We start from the raw sequence: 22506 nt of genomic DNA, 5'->3' as shown, positions 1-22506 counted from the left end.
TTTCCTATGAACATTATCATGAGAAAAGATATTCCATTGTTCACAGTTTGTTCCCCTCCTCAGTCTCCTTCCCCCATCCTTCCACATCCAGACTAATTTATGACAGTCCATCCTAAAGGAAACCAGTCCTGAATACTCATTGGAAGGACTGATGCTGAAGCTGAAACTCCCAATACTTTGGGGTCGCAAAGAGTTGGACAAGACTGAGTGACTTTCGCTTTCTTTAGATTTAACACTTTCTTTAAATTGATCATATGCTGCATGATAACTGAGGGAAATGCTACCTACAGAGCATTCTTTCAAGTACAATGTTTAAGCAGTTTCATCAAAGATTAGGTACACTGCCATACTATGATCACTTTTTAAAAATCAAGAGAGTTGAATTAATCACAGTGATGGCAAGCAAGATACATATAAGAAATGCTAGATAATTTATACTATAATCAAGAACCACTCAAAATTCAACTCAATTCTTTCTCAAAAAAAAGTTCTCAGAAAAACTTTTAAAAGAGTTTTAGGTGACTTCCCAGGTGGCTCAGTGGTAAAGAATCTGCCTGCCAAAGCAGGAGCGGCATGGAGATGCAGGTTCAATCCCCAGGTCTGGAAGATACCCTGGAGGAGAAAATGGCAACCCACTCCAGTATTCTTGCCTAAAAACTTCCATGGACAGAAGAGCCTGGCAGATTACAGTCCATGGGGTCACAAAGAGTCAGGCATGACTGAGCAACTGCGCACACAGGCACACATTACAGACGAGTAGATCTATTACTTTGTATTGAATCTCACGGATACAGAAATATAGAAAAATATTTCCACATTTATCACACTTAGGTAGTGGCCCAGAACCACCTAGAATATTCCTTTTCTGCTTTTATTCTGAAGGTAGAATAGCCATACCACACCCTGCACAATCTCTGAAATAACATACCAAGCAGTTATTTACAAAATCACTGATTTCCAAAGACAGTGAATCACGTAATAGTTTTGCCTTGGGAACATGGTGGAATGTTGATGGAGCCATGTATCTGTGGAAATTATGTTAGTACCTGAGAATATAAAGGAGATAAAGTATGTTGAGCAAGAGTTGCTTTGCTATTAAATAATTACATTCTAGATTAAATTCCTTTCATTTTATAAAATATCAGAGAATTTTAACATATCTATCCTCATTTTATATCTTATAAAGTGAAATCATCGAACTTTCTATATAGTTTAAGAGTTAGAACAACTAGATTATTTTGTGCTTAACTTTCATTTCTGTATTTGCTTTTGGTCCTCCTTTACCCCAGCATCATCCCCTCTTCTCTTCATTAGAGACAAACATTTGCAAGAGTGAAATGAATTTGAAAGTCTGTCTTCATATATTATTCAATCACCTCAGGCTAAAGTTGTTTTTTGTTTGTTTGTCTGTTTTGTTTTTTAAGGGGAAATATTTTTTTTCTCAAAAGACCTGGAAAAAGCAAGATCATAACGTATCCCTCTCCCAAACTGTATCTGAGTTTCATAGTATCAGTGATAATATAAAAAAGAAGTCTGTTCATCATTCTGGTTTTCCTTATTTGCCTCATCTATGCTGTCCACTATATCAACTGTTAGAACTTTTCAGTAAATGTGCAAGTTGTAAAGCTTTTGCTATTTCCCATGCCTCTGGAATGTAAGAGTTAGATTTTAAATATTCAGTGTTTGAAATGCCAAAATGTGTTGCTGGGAGAGGTTATACAATCTCTTTTGCTGGAGACCGTAAGAACAGAATAGATACCTCTCACACATGTAGCTGTGCCTAGAGGCAAGGAAAGACAGTAACTGACCTCCAGCAACCGAGATAGTTTTAAGCTTTATAAGCTTGACTTATAAAAGGGATGCACAGGATTTCAGAGGAGTAGGTATACATAACCATCTGGCAGATTTTTAAACAGTTATAAAATTTATAAAATTTGTCTAACCTATATAGTGCATTTAAGGAATATATTTTAATGATTGTGAAAGACTTCATTTCCATTTGTTAAATTGATTTAATAGTCAAGTTAATAATCATTGAATATCATAATTATATGTGGTAAGATGAAAAATATCCCTGCAAAAGACATGTAAATCAACTCCCTGAAACTTTTTAAAAATAAATATCATTATTATCACTTTACATGTATAATATGCATAATATTCTTTTTATTTAGTTTTTTAAAATTATTTTAAAATATTTTAAACTTTTTATTTCATATTGGAGTGTAGCTGATTAACAATGTTGTGACAGTTAAAGGTACACAGCAAAGAGATTCAGACATATATATGCATGTATCCATTCTCCCCCAAACTCCCCTCCCATCCAGGCTGCCACATAATGTTGAGCAGTAGGACCTATACAGTAGGTCCTTGTTGGTTATCTGTTTTAAAATATATCAGTGTGTACACAGCAGTCCCAAACTCCCTAACTATACTTTCCCCCATTTTTGCCCCATGGCAACCATAAGTTTGTTCTTAAAGTCTATGAAACTCTTTCTGTTTCATAAATAAGTTCATTTGTATCATTTATTTTTAGACTCTGAATATAAAGGCAAAACCCTGGAACTTGTGATTGTTAATGTTATTTGGAAAAAGGGACTTTGCAGATGTGAATAAATTAATGATTTTTAAGTGACATAATCCTGGATTATTAAGGTGAGCAATTTCTTTACAATATTGCAGTGGTTTCTGCCATACGTGAACATGAATCAGACTTAGGTATACACATGTCCCCTCCCTCTTGAACCCCCTTCCCGCTCCTTTATGTTGTCACAGAGCACTGGCTTTGGGGTCTTTGCATCATACATTGAATTCCCACTGGCTACCTGTTTTACATATGGTAATGTCTATATTTCAATGCTATTCTCTCAATCCAATCACAAATTTCCTTAAAATAGAAAGGCGGTAGACACTGGAGATAGATTGTCGTTTGTTATTTTAGTTGCTCAGTCATGTCTGATAGACCTCCAGGTTCCTCTGTCTGTGGGATTTCCCAGGCAAGAATACTGGAGTGGGGTGCCATTTCCTTCTTCAGGGGAATCTTCCCAACCCAGGGATATGACTGGTATCTCCTGCATTAGCAGGGATGTTTTTACCAATGAGCTACCTGGGAAGCCCCCAGTATAGTTTACACTGTAAAGATATTAAATCGATAATCATAGATAGATAAAAGAGGAGAAAACACATAGACAGGGGAGAAGACAATATGCAGACAAAGGCAGGGATTGTAGTGATTCAGCCACATGCCAAAGAAAGCCCAGCATCTGCCACTGCCAGAAGCTGGGAGAAGCCAAGAATAGATTCTACTCCCAGTGAGAGTGAGGGCCTGCCAGGCTTAGGACTTCCAGCTTGCACAGTTATGAGAATTTCTGTTGGTTCAAACTATTGAGGTTATAGTAATATGTTACAAAAACCGCAGGAAACTAATAGCGTGCTTTAGTAAAATGTTAAATCCGAACCTACAGTAATATGATATAATTGAGTCATCTGCCATTACACAAATTTTATTATGCTTGTGTTATTACTTATATTTAAGGGATCTACTTAACAATATTTGATATACATAACAAGCCTTTGCAATACTGATGAACTATATACTCAATTTTGGAACAAGAACAGTAATGATAACCAGATATTTTTATTTACTTCTCCCTCATTTCATCCCCCAGCTATCTCCCAACAGGTTATTATTAAGAGATTTGTAGTTGCTATTTCTTATCCTTTATTCCATATTTATTTATCTTATATCTTATCCTTTATTACCATAAACAAATGCTTACCCATCCATTTGTTGTAAGCATTTAGAAATGATATTCTGAATATAGTAAATTATTATTAATATTTTAAAGTATTTATTTGTTTGGCTGCATCGGGTCTTTGCTGTGGCATGCAGGATCTCCCATCTTTATTGTGGCATGCAAACTGTTTAGTTGTGGCACACAAACCCTTAGTCACATTATGTGAGATCTAAGTTCCCTGACCAGGGATCTAACCATGGCCCCCTGCAATAGGGGCATAGAGTCATAGCCACTAGACCACTAAGGGGTCCCAATTATTTAATATTATAGATTCAAAGTTTGTCTTTCTCGCAGCTTTAGTTCATTTATTTTCTCTGCTATACAACAGTTCATTGTGTGACTTTTAAGTCCTTTTGGTTGTTTCCAATTTTTGATACAGTAAATATAATAATACCATCAGGAACATCCTCTTGTGTATTTCTTCTGGAGTACATATAAAAGTGTTTCTCTATAAAGTTAGAAATGCAGTTGCTGTGTCAGGAGTAAATGAATTTCTTTCCAAAACTGCTCTAGAATTTAGAATTCTACCAGTAGTAATTGGTATTCATTCAAATACTCACCAATGTTTGTAATTATGAACCAATTTTTCTACCCTAGTGATATGAAATAATATTTGTTTTGGTTTTAACTTTAATTTCTCTGATACAAATAAGGGTGAGAGAATATGATACAAACCAATGTCTTCCAATGGCTTCTACGATCGTGCTTGGTCTGAGCCTTGTTACTTCTCTTGCTTCTTATTCTATCTCATCTTCTCTCCCAGTTCAGTCTCCCTAAGCTCCTTGCTGACCTTTGAGTCTACTGAGTACACTCCATAGTCAAAGTCTTTGCTCTTTTCCTTTTGCCTGGAAAGTGTTCCCCCCTCCCCAGGAATTTCATGATGTAGCTTTCATTTTCTTCAGGTCATTGCTCAAAGGTCACCTGATTATTGATAGTATCCTTCAGACTGAAATTCTAACCCTACCATACCTTTGTTGTTGTTCAGTCACTCAATCATGTCCAACTCTTTGCAACCCCAAGTCCAATAGGCTTCCCTGTCCTTCATCATCTCCCAGAGCTTGCTCTAACTCATGTCCTTTGAGTAGATGATGCCACCCAACCATCTTGTCTTCCGTCATCCCCTTCTCCTCCTGCGTTCCATCTTTCCCAGCAGCAGGGTCTTTTCCAGGCACTTCACATTGAGTGGTCAAAGTATTGGAGCTTCAGCTTCAGCATCAGTCCTTCTAATGAATACTCAAGGTTGATTTCCTTTAGAACTGATTGGTTTGATCTCCTTGCTGTCCAAGGGACTCTAAAGAGTCTTCTCCAACACCATAGTTCAAAAGCCATCGATTCTTCAGTGCTTGCCTTCTTATTGTCCAATTCTCCCATTCATACATGATTACTGGAAAAATCATAACTTTGACTATATGGACCTTTGTCAGCAAAGTAATGTCTCTGCTTTTTAATATACTGTCTAGGTTGGTCACAGTTTTTCTTCCAAGGAGTAAGTGTCTTTTAATTTCATGGCTGCAGTCACCATCTGTAGTGATTTTGGAGCCCAAGAATATAAAATCTTTCACTGTTTCCATTGTTTCCCTGTCTATATGCCATGAGGTTATAGGACTGGATACCATGATCTTTGTTTTTTGACTGCTGAGTTTTAGGCCAGCTTTTTCACTCTCCTCTTTCAACTTCATCAAAGGGCTCTTTAATTCCTCTTCACTTTCTGCCATAAGGGTGGTGTCATCTGCATATCTGAGGTTATTGATATTTCTCCTATTCTTACCTTTTCTTCTTTATTTTCTCCCTGTAGCACTTATTATTTTCTAACAAATGATGTGTTACTTATTTTATTTATTTTCTTATCTACTACCATTAAAATATATGTTTCATGAAGCTGTGGAATTTATGTGCTTAGTTATACCTGAGTCAACTTTATTCTCATTGATGATTGACAGGGCTCATTCAATATGGTGTTCTGAATTTCACCTCAGCTTTTGGATAATTACTTTATTTAATAATTGACTTATCAGAACTCCAAAGAGAATTTCTCAAAATGAACTGATATTATCCTCCTGAGCTTGGTCTTCCAAAGTGCCTCTGTAAACGTAACAAACTTGATATTCATGTCAAACTTGCTCTTATTATGGTATTATTAGCTATGAGCCAGAACATGTGAATTCCTTTAGTATAAGAAATGTAAGACACCTCTGCTATTAGAATTCCCTCAGAGGAATATGGGATGATTATTCAACATTCAATGGCAGTAAGCTATTTTTAATGTTAAAACATAGCTATATGTTTTCTTTGAAATATATTAATCATAGTAGTGTTCATCTTAAACGTCTTTTTTTTGTAAACTAGCCAATATACTCAGTTTAACTTTTTTCCTCCATTGCCTTTGATAATAATTTAAGCTTATTACTCTTTTTTCTTATTTTCATATTCATATTAAACAAGGATTCCTACACATACTTTTTAAGATATTAATTAGTTGTCACTATTCTTGCCTGGGTAATTCCAAGGACAGAGGAGCCTGGCGGGGTATAGTCCATGGGATTGCAATAGAGCTGGACATGGTTTAGCAACTAAACAACAACAACATGCAAGTTACTAGAACCTCATAACTTGGAAATAATGTTTGTAGAATAAGTGAAGTAACTAATGTTTTAAAAATACTTTGTCCAAATACTTGAAAATTTGAAACCATCTTTTTAGAAAAATATAAGCAATTGAAAATAAATATAACAAAGACATAATCTGTAGCCAACTGAAATTGGATTTTACTTTGTCTAGCCACCATTCTTTGGGCAAACATTACTCTTTATTTTCTCTATAAATTTTAGAAATGACATCATTCATAAAAGTGAAATTAGGAAATATAAATATTCAAGAACACTTCAGTAACAGTTGTAGTTATCTAAATCTAAACATTTTTCATGCAACCAAAAGGACTGATCAGAAGAAATAAGCCACTTTAAAATGGATGGGTTACTAAGTATTTAACATGAACAAGTTTCTATTTGTATATTTTTATGTATATGCATATATGTACATATTTACGTATCTATTTGTGGTCTGTTGTGGCAGTCAGTTTCTATGATAGCTCTCAATGACCTTCACCTTCTAAGTATTCTAGGACTACACGATCCGTGCTCCTGCATGAGGGCTGGATCTAGGGATTTATTTCTAACGGACAGACTATGGCGAAAAGCTCACAGATTAGACGAGATAGGTTTCTCTCTCGCTTGTCTTCTCTTGCTCTCTTGCTTGCTTGACTGCAGCCAGCTTCCACGCTGTGAACTGCCCTTTAGAGAGGCCTATGTATCAAGGAACTGAGCGAGTGAGGAAACGAATCCTGTCAATGACAATGACCGAGCTGGAAAGCTGATCCTTCCCTGCTTCCAAACCTGCCAAGTCTGTTGAGCCTTAACTGAGATCACAGCTTTGGCTGTCACCTTGATTGCAGTCTTTTAAGAGACCGTGAGAGAACTCAGCCAAGATGTGGCTGTCTTTCTCAGCCACAAAAGCGTATGATAAAATAGATGGCTGTTTCAGGCCATTTCCATTTTGAAATAATTTGTTATCCAGCAAAAGCTAACTAGTACATCTACATATATATTGACAACTGCACATAAAATGATATAAATACTCTTTACTGGAGACTTACTACTGATCCTCCCTCTGACAAAGGTAGTGGTAAAAATGAAGCTAAGTATCATGAAAGGTATGCTGATTATATCTGTTCCTATTAATTACTGTACATGCATGCTAAGTCGCTTCAGTTGTGTCCGACTCTTTGTGATGCTATGGATAGCCTGCCGGGCTCTTCTGTCCATGGGATTCTCCAGGCAAGAATACTGGAGTGGGTTGCTGTCCCCTCCTCCAGGGGATCTTCCCGACCCCGGATCTGAACCACATCTCATGTCTTCTGCATTGGCAGGCAGCCACTGGGGAAGCTCAATTATTGCACAGGTAAATTTAAATTCTGGAAATCTGGAAGTGTATGTTTTTCAAAAGTGAAGCGTGGAAAATATTGTCTTTAAAGCCTGGAGGCACTCTTTGGTGACTCTTCTGCTGGCTCAACAGTAACACAAAATTTTTGAAGCGCTCAAGCATTGCAAGCTGAGTGCTATTTCAGTGTCTTCATTTTTTCTTAATTTGTTAAAAAGTTGTTTCCTCCCGATTCCTATTAGGTAGTGACATCCCTACTTCTTTTTTGTTCGCACTCTGCCTCTGATGTAGCAGCATGGTGCTTTCCTTTTTAATTATATCATGTGTTCTTATTTGTGTCTATGCTGACTTTGGAATATTAATTCCTGGAGCTCATAGCTATATGTTTCAAAGATAGCATTCTCTGAAAAAGGAAAATGCTGAAATTCATTTCCCAACTCACACAGTGATCCAATGTTTTAAGGAACTCACTTTATGAATGCTTAAAACTTGAGATATTTTGCTTTAATTTTGATTATTAGTAATAATACTAATAGTAATATATTTATTAGCTTCTAACAAAGCTTCCACATGTATTATTTTCTCCTAACACAAAATTGCACACTAGCTAGTAGTAGTCTCATTTTTCACAGGAAGAAACCAATGCTCAGAGATGTCAATTAACTTAGATGAGGGCACAAAGCTAGCAAACAATTGTGACAGAAACTAAACAATATGCTTTCAAAATTTTACTTTCCATAGCAAGCAAGGATATTTCATTTAAACAAATAATATTCACAATAAGGTTACCAACAGTTCAAAATTCCATAACTATGCTTCCTTTTCTGCACTTTGAATTTCTTATCAGTAGAATAACGGAGAAGGCAATGGCACCCCACTCCAGTACTCTTGCCTGGAAAATCCCATGGACGGAGGAGGCTGGTAGGCTGCAGTCCATGGGGTCACTAAGAGTCAGGCACGACTGAGCGATTTCACTTTCATTTTTCACTTTCCTTCATTGGAGAAGGAAATGGCAACCCACTCCAGTGTTCTTGCCTGGAGAATCCCAGGGATGGGAGAGCCTGGTGGGCTTCTGTCTATGGGGTGGCACAGAGTCGGACACGACTGAAGTGACTTAGCAGCAGTAGCAGCAGAATAAAGAGATAATTTCTAATTTCTGATGACTCTAAAAACATGAATGTACCATGATTCTACACAGGTTCACTACTTGATGACAAAATTATAATGTGTTGAAAATAACATTAAAATAAAGTGACACTTTAAAACAAAATTGAGCTATATCAGTGTTATGAGTTTTGTCTGCAAATCTTGATAACTTTACTATTTTACAGGGGAGATCTTATTTCACTCTTCTGTTCATTGACAGTGAAGAAGAAATAGGGTAGGGAAGTGTATGAGGATAGTGGTAGTTTATGAGTTTGTTACTAGCTAACATTTATTTTTCGGTTTAATATTATAGAGTCTAGCCTTATACATGGGTAAAGAATGGGTAAAGAATCTGCCTGCTAATCAGGAGACTCAAGAGACACAGGTTCGACCCCTGGTTTTGGGACGATCTCCTGGAATAGGAAATAGCAACCAGCTCCAGTATTCTTGCTTGGAAAATTCAAAGAACAAAGGAACCTGGAGGACTACTGTCCATGGATGCACAAATAGTAGGACCACAACTTAGTGACTGAGCATTAGTTAGTTCAGTCCAGGCCAGATGATTCTGCTAAAATCTTCACCTCTCAGTTTCTTAACTTATTTCTTTTGATTCAGAAGTTCACAAATAAAATGATGTAAGAATCTTCTAGAGCCACATGTAAAGTAGAAATTAAGGAAAGCCTTTAATATTTATAGGGAAATATCCAACATTCCATGCTAAGACAACTATTCCATCAATATTCCTATTGGATAAGGATATTGCCAAATATCCAAGGTCTCAAAATTTCACCTTTTATTCACCTTTTCTTCCTAAGGGAGCTAATGCAAAATGTGTGGCAGTAAAATAAGAGTAAACCAAAGAAAAAGAAAAAGGAACCAATCAATAGAGGATCCGTGAGAGATAAGTGAATAACTGTCTCGAGAATAGAGAATGAAAAGTGAAAATGAAGTCACTCAGTCGTGTCCGATTCCTTGTGACCACATGGATTGTAGCCTACCAGGATTCTCCATTCATGGTATTTTCCAGGCAAGAGTACTGAAGTGAGTTGATTAGAGAATAAAAATCCCCAAATACCCAATCTGAAACAGAATGGCAGAGCAACCAGCCCAGGTTATAACATGGAGCTTTGAGATCTTGAGAGTAATGCCAAGAGATTTGAGGCAGTAGGCTACATAGTATAAGGAGCTGGGGCTGATATTCTTGCAGGAAACAAAGTCTTGAGAGGTTGTGCCTTTAATAAAAGAGAGCTGGTAAGATTTCCTCCACAAGACTGAGGGAGACAGAGGGAGCCTGACAACATTTCAAGACAATGACTCGAAAATAAATAATTCACCAATGAGAAACTGAAACCGCAGGTCTCAGACACATAAAGCAGAGGGGGGCTAATTCACACAATTGACATAGCATGTGAATCTTAAAGATGAAGAATTATATCAATCCGTTCCATAACCCTGAGACTCTTCTCTCTAAAGACCATGGGAAAAACAGAAATAAGTCTAAAATGGAGTAGACTGTAACAAAGACTGGGAACCAAAACAGAATGTTAAGGAAGCTTTAAGAATATGGAATAGACTTCAATTTATATAAAGACATAGAATTTGTGTTATAAATAGGAAGCAGCTAAGTACACTGGTGAGCTGGCAGCAACTCAGCAATGGAGTGATAACCTTTTCAGGGCTTTCCAGGTGGCGCTACTGGTAAAGAGCCTGCCAGCCAATGCAGGAAACATAAGAGACCTGCGTTCATTCTTAGGTTGGGAAGATCTCCTGGAGGAGGGCATGGCAACCCACTCCAGTATTCTTGCCTGGAGAATGCCGTGGACAGAGGAGCCTGGCAGGCTACAGTCCATAGAGTCACAAAGAGTTGGACATAACTGAAGCGACTTAGCAGGCAATCCTTTTCAAGTGGGAGGAGAGAGAACCAGAAAACATAAAAGCAAAACTTCCTTTGCGACAGAAGGAAAGAAGATGGACTATCAATGCAGATAAATAACAGTAATATATTTGTGCTGTTGAAGCATATTGAAAAACATGTAGTCACTCAGATACTGTTATAAAAGGTAATTATTACAAGAGTAATGTGCTGGCAAATTTATTTTATAAAATCATCTTACAATTGTTTCAAAAAAAGAAACATACAACTTTGTCTTCTAAAATTGAAATCAACTGTAAAAAAAAGAAACTATCATATGCAAGATTGATTTATTTATAAACATTTATGAAGGACCCTACTATATGCCAGATACACAATACAATATGTTAATTGAATTAAGATAAAATGTTTGATAATTTAATTTTTTGTTGTTGTTTTGTTTTTTACTCTAGTTACCAGTATTTTTTGAATAACATTTAATTCCCTCAAGTGGAAGGATTGTGTAGGAACTTCAGTGACAAAATATATTTACCTTGAGGATAAGATCGGAACACTTTTTGGGGGAAAACTATACATTGATGGAAATGACTCCTCCTACTTTGTACACATACCATGTTAAGTTATATAACCTGAAATTTTTGAAATTACATTAAAACAGTTGACATGTATTTTTTAAAGTGAGGTGAGAGTTCTATTTTCACTTTGTGTTTTCTTATCTCAGCGATCAGCCATTACATAAACATTTACTAATATATTGTCTGATACATTATGTAATTATGTTGTCACCAATCTTCTGTTAGCAACTATTCAACCCAAAAATATTTCATAAAGGATGTTCTACTGTACTTATGCAGCTTTGCAAAAGGATAGCAGCATACAGTATTATTTAAGGAAAATATACAACCTACACCTTTCCTTTAAATAGTCTTAAAAAAAGTTACCTCACCTACATTATACAGTTTACTTTCTTAACACAGAGGTGGTCTCAACAGCTCATATTTCAGATAGAATGTGCATAAAAATTATGATTATACTTCAAGATATAATATTTTAATTTCAAGCCCTTGCTAGCTTTGAGATCATTATTATACAGAACCAAGATTTTAAAAATTCCCACTGAAGTATCATTTAAAAAAGCAAATAATCAAATAAATTTTTCAATGCACTTCATCTGGAGGACATATGTATATATGTGTATATATAAGAGAGAGAGAGAGAGAGAGAGAGAGAAATGAAATATACATATTTAAATCTTGCATTTCAAAAGTATTCTTTATATGAAAATTAAAATCACTGTACTTCTTGTTGAAACACTAAGAACTTAGAAGAATCAAAAAATGTTTCAAAGCAGATTTTACAATTTTGTCTGTAAAATATTTGCAAAATATTTTATAGCATTTTGTATCATATATGAGGCACTATCACAGGTACAATGGAACAGAGATATGTAAGAAGTATTATCACTTTCCTCAATGCACAAATATTCTAGGAAGTGAATACAAATGATTAGTGAGTATGTTCTATATAGAAGAAAATAATAGATATGACAGGAAATTAGTAAAAATTCCTATAGAAGGCATAGGATTACTTTTTGAGGGAGAGAATACTTCATTGGCAGCATGAATAGAATTTGGCGATTTGGTCAGTTTTCTATGGCTGCTATAACAAACTTCCACAACACTGGTTGTTTAAAAAAACAGAAACTTATTGCTTTATGATCCTGGAAGACGGAAGTCCAATGCCAAGGTATTGGCTGGGCCACACTTCTGAAGGCTCTGGAATATATGTTGGCTCTTCCAACCTCTGGTCACTCCAGATCTTCTTTGGTTAGTGACTGCATAAATCTAAACTCTGTCTGTCTTCACATGGCCTTCTCTTCTAATCTCTAGCTTCTCTTGTACCTCTAATAAGGTCATTGTTTTTTGCTATAGGGTCTGCCCATGATGATCTCATCTCAAGATTATTAATTCCATCAGCAAGGATCCTTTCTTACCAAATAAAGTAAGGGTTACTCAGCATAGCACAGCACATAAGCAACCCAGACTATGGTATTCTGTTATAACAACCCAACAAACTAAGACAAATCATTTACATTCTCTTCAAATCTTCTAATTTCATGTGTATCATAGCTACACTACTTTTCAATCTAGATTAGCCACATTTCAAGTGCAAAGTAGACATATAAAGTTAGTGGCTATGCTGTTGATCATCAAAGGTCTGGAGCATGTGCTTGTCTATGTAGTTGTCCCAGTAAGATAATTTGACATCTGGCAATCACATCTCATAGACTAAAAGGAAGGAATAAGAAAAAATAGCAATTGATTTCTATGCAGGCCAGTATTTATTTTTTCTGCACATTACCATGTCTTGCTTCCTCTCTTTTAAAGTTGACAATAATGGGAATTGCTCTTCCTTATTTATGGGTTTCCACTCTTCTATGTGATATTCCTCATATTATTCCATGCCACTCCACCCCCCACTAATGACAATTTGTTGGAGCATGACTATTTAAAGTGATGTTACAATAATAATCACAATGAATTTTGTCCACATTATGATCCAAAAAGCCTGAAGAGTTGACATCAGCAAGTTCACTCCCCTGATAGTCCCAAAGGCAACTGTATGTTACAATTTGATGTGAAGTGCAGGTGTTAGAAATAAAAGTGTTCCTGAAAGTGAAGCTGTTGGGCATCACTGTTATTTTGTATTCTTCCTCTGGCTTGAAATTTGATGCTTTGATGGAACTTTTTTATGTGCTAGTCTGACAAATATCCCTATAGGCATATGTAATGGATGAAAAGGCCAAGGCAAAGAGGAAAGATTAATTAGCTCCTCTAAAGTCACTTAACACCACAACGGCAGAGACACTGGCAGAGATAGAAATACAGAAGTAAGAATTTACACCAAGTACCTGGCAATTTTACTTTCCTCCATGAGAACTATAACTATTATGCACATGTGTACTAACTCGCTTCAGTTCTGTCTGACTCTTTGCGACCCTATGGACTGTAGCCCACCACGCTCCTCTGTCCATGGGATTTTCCAGGCGAGAATACTGGAGTGGGTTGCCATTTCCTCCTCCAGGGGATCTTCCTGACCCAGGGATTGAACCCACATATCCTGCATTGACATGCAGGTTTTATTTTTTTTATCACTAGTGCCACCTGGGAACCCCAACTATAGTATAAAGAACCATAATTTCTGGATACTACCCTTTTAAATGAATATCAACTGTCATACTAGTATTATGTAAATGCTTTTCTATTAATTTTGTATTTGTTGTCAATGTTTCTCCCATGAAAGCAGATTTGTTTATTTGTCTTGGGCTACATTGATGAAATCTAAGGGCTATTATTTGTCACACAATCTATTAAAAATATGTGTTTGTTATTTAGCTCTGCAAAAGGTCTTTACATTTCTGCTTTCCATGGCAATATTTTTATTTTTATTAAATGTTGTATCAAAGAGTTTATACAAATCTCCCAATTAGTTTCAGTTACACAGAAATCTTTTTTTTTTACACAGAAATCTTTAAATTTGTGTACCTGAAGCTAGAGAAACTGAAGTTTTATAACAAATGTGATGACAGACCAAGTAATGTATTATAAATAAGTATTCCATGAGAAGATATGTCGTATATACATTAGTCCCCAAATTATAACCCTAAAATTCACAAAGTTAGAAAGGTTAAAATTAGAAGAAAGTATATAAGCTAGTGATGATGCTGGCATACTATATGAAAATATAAATTGTATCAGCACAACCTTGGTTTGTTTGTTTATTTATATTCCAAGAAGACCTTAACGTTCTCGGCTAGAATACATTTTAGAGAGATTTCTTCCTGACGAAGCCCCTGACCTCTCTTTACTCACACCATTTGCTTTAGTAAACTTGCAATTATAAATTTTTCTCTGCTCCTTTGAGATGCAATCTTCTCATAGCCTCTTGGCGTGTTGCAACCCAGGAGTGTCTTTCCTAAGGAACTAGAAGCCATCCTTTTGAAATGTAATCTTCAAGAAATATATCAACCTGACCTCCCAATCTCTGTGGGAGGTTAGGAGCCTATCTTTGATAAGTGCCTTTCAGCAGGCTTTCCTGGTGGCTCAGACAGTAAAGAATCCACCTGTAATGCAGGAGACCTGGATTCAATCCCTGGGTCAGAAACAGCCTGTGGAGAAGGGCAAGGCAGCACACTCCAGTGTTCTTGCCTGGAGAATCCCACGGACAGAGGAGCCTGGCAGTTTACATTCCACAGGTCACAAAATCATGAGCATATAGAATCACAATAGCACCCTTTTCCTTTAATGCCCCACAGGGTTTTTCTACTGGCTCAATGTTGTTGTTCAGTCACTAAACCATGCCCAACTCTTTGCTACTGCATGGACTGTGGCATGCCAGGCTCCTCTGCCCTCCCTTATCTCCTGGAGTTTGCTTAAATTCATGTCCACCCAGTGCTTAAACAATCTCCCATCTTTTGTTTCAACAGAGTCAAGTCTCTCTCACTTACTGCAATTAATCTTTAGCTAAACTTTTATAATACTATTGAATATTCTTAATTGCCTGTTTAAGTCTGCCTATTTAGTGTCTATTGGTAAAATTAGGCTTAGAATAGAATTATGTCTAAAAAAAATACTTTAATACTAAAAAATGCGATTCATTATCTGATCAAGTCCTAATCCTTTTTCTACTGCAGGCCTTGCTTTGCTGTGGATAGCTGCTGGCTGATTAGTGTGGTAGTCCCTAAAGGTTGGGGTGGCTGTAGAAATTTTTTAAAAATAAGATAGTGAAGTCTGTGCCCAGTTGCTCAGTTGTGTCCAACTCTTCAGGACCCCATGGACTTTAGACCATCAGGCTCCTCTGTCCATGGAACTTTCCAGGAAAGCATACTGGAGTGGGTTGCCATTTCCTACTCCAGAGGATCTACCCAACCCAGGGATCAAACCCGCATCTTTTGCATCTTCTGCAATAGCAGGCAGATTCTTTACCACAGAGCCACCTGGGAAGTCTGATTGAGGTTTGCTGCAATGACTGATTCTTCCTTTCTTAATCTATTTCTCTATAGCACACACTGCTGTTTGATAGCAATTTACCCACAGCAGAACTTCTTTCAAAATTGAAGTCAGTTCTCTCAAACTTGTGCTTTATCTGCTGGTATCGCATTCTAAATCTTTTGTTGTCATTTCAACAATCTTCATAGCACTGTTAGAAATTCCATCTCAAGAAATGGCTTTCTTAACTCATCCATAAGAAGCAACTCCTCTTCTGCTAAAGTTTTCTTATTAAGACTGAAGTGATTCAGTTCCATCTTTAGGCTCCACTTCTAATTCTCTTGCTGTATCCACCACATATGCATTTACTTCCTCCACTGAAGTTCAAACTCCTCAAAGTCATCCATGAAGGCTCAGATGAATTTCTGAACTCCTGTTAATGTTGCTATTTTGACCTCTTCAATGAACCAGAAACATTCTTATCATCATCTAGAATGGTGAATTTTTTCTAGAAGGTTTTCATTTACTTTGCTCTGACTCATCAGACAGTTCGCCATCTACGGCAGTTGCTGCTGCTAAGGGAATGCTGTGGATAGTGTGATCTGTCCACACACTAATCCCTTCCCCATGTCTACAATGAAACTGCTTTTTCTATTCTCTTATTCATGTGTTTCCTGGGGTAGCAATTTTAATTTTCTTCAAGAACATTCCCTTTTTACTCACAGCTTGGCTAACTGGTGCAAAAGGCCTAGCTTCCAGCCTGTCTTGGCTTTAGATACTTATTCTTCACTAAGATTTATTATTTTTAGGTTTTGATTTAAAGTGAGAGATATGTGACTCCTCTTTTCATTTGAACACCTAAAGGCCACTTCAGGCTTATAATTGCCTAATTTCTATATTTTTGTGTCTCAGGGAATACGAAGGACAAAGGGGAGGAGAGCTCTACAGGTCAGTAGAGGTTTCAGAACATACACAACATTTATCAGTTAAGTTCACCACCTTATATGTGTACATTCTATAGTGCCCCCAGGAAATTACTATAGTAACTCAAAGATCACTGATCACAGATCACTTTAACATATAAAATAATAATGGAAAGTTTTAAAATATTACAAGGATAACCAAAATGTGTCACAGAGACACAAAGTAAGCAAATGCTGCTGGAAAAATGGTGCTGACAAACTTGCTGGAAGCAGATTGCCACAAACTTTCAATTTGTAAAAAATGCTGTATCTGTGAAGCATAACAGAGTGAAGTTCAACAAAAATGATGTGTGTCTTATAATTTATATGTGTGTGCATATTTACACAGTTGGCTCTTGAACAACATATGTTTGAATTACATGAATCCATGTATGCATTTTTTTCAATAAATATACAGTTGGTCCTCCAAATTCTTTAATTTCACATTCAGAAACTTATCCATTTGCAGCTGGAAACTGCCATGCACAGGTTATTGAATTTGTGGGTTCAAAATATGTATGTACAGAGGGCAGACTGTATTCATTGGACCAAGTCATCTATGACATTTTATATGAGAATTGAATAAAAATTAGAAAAAAATAATAAAATTAGAGATTCCAAGGGAACATTTCATGCAAAGATGGGTACAATAAAGGAAAGAAATGGAATGGACCTAACAGAAGCAGAAAATTTTAAGAAGAGGTGGCAAAAATACACAGAAGAACTGTACAAAAAAGATCCTCATGACCCAGATAATCACGATAGTGTGATCACTCACCTAGAGTCAGACGTCCGGGAATGTGAAGTCAAGTGGGCCTTAGGAAGCATCACTACAAATGAAGCTAGTGGAGGTGACGGAATTCCAGTTGAGCTATTTCAAATCCTAAAATATGATGCTGTGAAAGTGCTGTACTCAATAGGCCAGCAAGTTTGAAAACTCAGCAGTGGCCACAGGACTGGAAAAGATCAGTTTTCATTCCAATCCCTAAGAAAGGCAATGCCAAAGAATGGTCAAACTACTGCACAATTGCCCTCATCTCACATGGTAGCAAAGTAAGGCTCAAAATTCTCCAAGCCAGGCTTCAACAATACGTGAACCATGAACTTCCAGATGTTCAAGCTGGTTTTAGAAAAGGCAGAGGAACCAGAGATCAAATTGCCAACATCTTCTGGATCATCAAAAAAGCAAGAGAGTTCCAGAAAAACATCTATTTCTCCTTTATTGACTATGCCAAAGCCTTTGAGTGTGTATCACAATAAACTATGGAAAATTCTGAGAGAGATGGGAATACCTGACAACCTTACCTACCTCTTGTGAAATCTGTATGCAGGTCAGGAAGCAACAGTTAGAACTGGACATGGAACAACAGACTGGTTCCAAATAGGAAAAGGAGTATGTCAAGGCTGTATATTATCACCCTGCTTATTTAATTTATATGCAGAGTATATCATGAGAAACGCTGGGCTGGAAGAAGCACAAGCTGGAATCAAGATTGCCAGGAGAAATATCAGTAACCTCAGATATGCAGATGACACCACCCTTATGGCAGAAATTGAAGAAAAACTAAAGAGCCTCTTGATGAAAGTGAAAAAGGAGAGTGAAAAAGTTGGCTTAAAACTCAACATTCAGGAAACTAAGATCATGGCTTCCAGTCCCTTCACTTCATGGCAAATAGATGGAGAAACAGTGGAAACAGTGGCAGACTTTATTTTTGGGGGCTCCAAAATCACTGCAGATGGTAACTGCAGCCATGAAATTAAAAGACGCTTACTCCTTGGAAGAAAAGTTATGACCAACCTAGACAGTATGTTAAAAAGCAGAGACATTACTTTGTCAACAAAGGTCCATCTAGTCAAAGCTATGGTCTTCCCAGTAGTCATGTATGGATGTTAAGAGTTGGACAATAAAGAAAGTGGAGCGGCAAAGAATTGATGCTTTTGGACTGTGGTGTTGGAAAAGACTCGAGAGTCTCTTGGACTGCAAGGAGATCCAACCAGTCCATCCTAAAGGAAATCAGTCCTGAATATTCATTGGAAGGACTGATGTTGAAGGTGAAACTCCAATACTTTGGCCACCTGACACGAAGAGCTGACTCATTGGAAAAGACTCTGATGTTGGGAAAGACTGAAGGCAGGAGGAGAAGGGGACGACAGAGGATGAGATGGTTGGATGGCATCACTGACTCAATGGGCATGAGTTTGAGTAAACTCCAGAAGTTGGTGATGAACAGAGAAGCCTGGCGTGCCTGGGGTCGCAAAGTCAGACACGACTGAGTGACTGAACTGAACTGAACTGAGCATCCACACATTTTGATATGCACAGGGGGCTCCTGGAGCAAATCTGCTAATTTATTGATGGACAACAGTATACAATCCATTACATCTTGTTACACAGAGAACCTTATACATATATAACACTGTATATGTGATATGCAGTTTTAGGTACTTTAGTTTTAAGTATATATAGAGTTTTAAGAATCTATATAATTTTAGATACATACATATATATATATATAGTCTGAGTTGTATATATTTTAGGAATATATTCAAAAGCAATCATCATAGATTTATAAAAATAAACACATTCAAAACACAGTAATGTTTAGTAAAATATTAAAAACAAACATCTCAATAATAAATAATCATAATATGGGATATTATACAAACCTAAATTCATAATTTGAGACTTAATTGTTCTAAACATACAAATGTGAAGTTTGTGTTTGTAATTTAAAGAGTAAATAAAATAGTACATATATCATAACCCACTTTTAACTTGAATCCATCCGTATAGAATCAAACTGGAATGCAATTTTGAGTCAATTTGTATAGAACAAAATCCAAACTTTAAAGATAGTAATTTCTGGGTTTCTTAGATACTGGGCAACTTTAATTTTCTTCTTTAAAAATGCCACATTATTTAACTTCTCTGTAATTAACAAATAGAGATATAAACCAGAAATTACAATGGTATTTTTCTTATATTAAAAATATCAAACTTTTTGTGCAACTTCATGATTTTTTTAAAACTCGGGTCACAAATTTCCTCAATCTATGGTTGTAGTGGAAAATTGACCTATCCATTTCATTATTCATACAGCCATCTTAATTGCTAGTAAATTTGAAACAGTGAAGTTTTTGTTCTTTTTTTTGGTCATAAATCCTTCAGCTATTTTTCAACTTCTTCATGTTGTATGCTTTATGATAACTGAAATTAAAAGAAGGTAGATTTAATTTAATGTAAATTTAATTTTCAGCATGATCTGCCAGTTAGTCTGGCTTTAAGTCTGTAAGTACTTTGCATGAAGCAATACAATTGTAGTTACTCAAAATTCGTACCATTTGGAATATGTATGTATTTTAAGACTCAATTTGCACAGGTTGGCCACAGAGTTACCTTCAGTTGCCAGTGTGTAAGGATCTCTTTACACCTTTACTAGGTATTATTTTTAGCAGAGTTAGTCTTCCATAGCTTATAGAAAAAAAGGCTAAAATACTAGCCTTCTTTTTTGTGACACCTGTTACTACATGTTACTATCCTGTAAGTACTTTATCACCATACTCTGGAGGAAAAAAAAGAAGAAATGGAGAGAGAAGGTAAATGATTTTCTTGTGTATGCTATAAGCATACAGTTTATTAAGGGACATGAAGAAAGAGGAGAGTCCCTCAGTAGTGTAATATCTGGTATGCAGAAGAATTGCGAGGCCATCCTTTCAAAACTGAGTTTCAAAGTTTAGAGGACCAATCAGTAATACAGAAGTCAATTTGAGCCATTTTTCTTCTTATTTGTTCAAGACAAACTAATTTTCTCTCATAGATTTAAATTAGCTCTAATTAACATTTCTGATTTTTATATTCTTTAGACTTCATAATTTCTTTGGTGTGCATTACCAAGTCTGAAGATTTAAAAAATATTTTTGAATGCAAATTTTACCTTTAACAGAGAGTATGTCCATGCTAGTCACTAATATTTTCTGGAATGCTTTACTTCTTAAAACTTTTCTTGCAGTATCTCTTATTCTCCAACCAATCTTTACTAAAGATATCAAGAATAAAGTGACAGAAGTAATTAATATGCTTTCAATTTTAGGAAAAGCATAAAACATTGAATTTTATAAATATGAGCAGAATATAATTTAGACTTTATGCATCTTCATGGCAATATGTTTATTCAATTAATAAATAACAATTTTGGTAATAACTGCTACTTTAGATGATAGTAGTTTAATAATCTATGCTAATTTGTTGCTTCAATTCTTTTTCCATTATTTTTTCCTGAACAGTTAGTGTTCGTGGGTTCTATATGGATATGCAGCAAATAAAGATTTAATTTTTTATGACATTCCTTTATAACTAAATAGTCTGCTTAGTCAGAAGTATTAAATGAAACAGCCCCACAGTTTAGAATTGGAAGCTCAGAAGAATTCTCAGGAAATATTTCTTTTACATATGCTTTTCAAACAGAATCTCTGCTTCTGCTGTGGTATAGAGTTTAGGAACTCTCTTAGATTTTCTGCAAGATACAGCTCTTTTTTGGAAACCAAAACTGTAGGTGTTCAAAGGCTATCTCTGGGAATCAGCCTTACTAAGACTCAGTCACAACCTTTACATTCAGCAATAGGGATTTCATTCCATGTGGGTTTCAACTCAACATAACTGAAGAGAAAAATACATGATAGTATTTGGCTATCACATATAAGGAAGTCCCTTGTTTGCACTTTTCTTAAAAACAATAGGAATTAATGATGGGCAGGTAAAGGATGCGATGAGATTTACATTTTAGGAAGACCATTTTAATGCAAATAGGGCCACAGAGCTGAAGAGAAATACAATTGACAGAAAATAGGGAAGAAAAGAAAGAGGTCTGGTTTAGGGACTTAGCAGTGAAGGTTGAGAGTAGTGGACATCAGATTTTGAGAAATATTAAGGTGGCAGAATTAGTGCAATTTGGTGCTGATTAGGTTGGAATAACAGTGTGCGTGTGTTCAGTCATGTCTGACTATTTACAACTCCACGGACTATAACCCTCCAGGCTTCTCTGTTCATGGGATTCTCCAAGCAAGAATACTAGAGGCAAGAATATACAATGGGGTAAAGACAGCCTCTTCAGTAAATGGTGCTGGGAAAACTAGACAGCTACATGTAAAGAATGTAATTAGAACACTTCCTAACACTATACACAAAGATAAACTGAAAATGGATTAAAGACCTAAATATAAGACTAGAAACTATAAAACTCTTAGAGGATAACATAGGCAGAACACTCAATGACATAAATCAAAGCAAGATCCTCTATGACCCACCTCCTAGAGTAATGGAAATAAAAACAAAAGTAAACAAGTGGGACCTGATTAAACTTAAAAGCTTTTGCACAGCAAAGGAAACTATAAGCAAGGTGAAAAGACAACCCTCGAATGGGAGAAAATAATAGCAAATGAAACAACTGACAAAGGATTAATTTCCAAAATATACAAGCAGCTCATAGAACTCAATACCAGAAAAACAAACAACCCAATCAAAAAGTGGAAAAAAGACCTAAACAGACATTTTTCCAAAGAATACATACAGATAGCTAACAAACACATGAAAAGATGCCCAATATCACTCATTATTAAAGAAATACAAATCAAAACTACAATGAGATACCATCTCACAGCAGTCAGAATGGCCATCATTAAAAAGTCTACAAACAATAAATGCTGGAGAGGGTGTGGAGAAAAGGAAATGCTCTTGCAGTGGTGGTGGGAATGTAAATTGATATAACCACTATGGAAGACGGTATGGAGATTCCTTAAAAAACCAG

The sequence above is a fragment of the Odocoileus virginianus genome, chromosome 15 (assembly GCF_023699985.2).
Source record: "Odocoileus virginianus isolate 20LAN1187 ecotype Illinois chromosome 15, Ovbor_1.2, whole genome shotgun sequence".
NCBI classification, from domain to species: domain Eukaryota; kingdom Metazoa; phylum Chordata; class Mammalia; order Artiodactyla; family Cervidae; genus Odocoileus; species Odocoileus virginianus.
The sequence above is the reverse complement of the archived record's forward strand: the minus strand, read 5'-3'. Positions refer to the sequence as shown.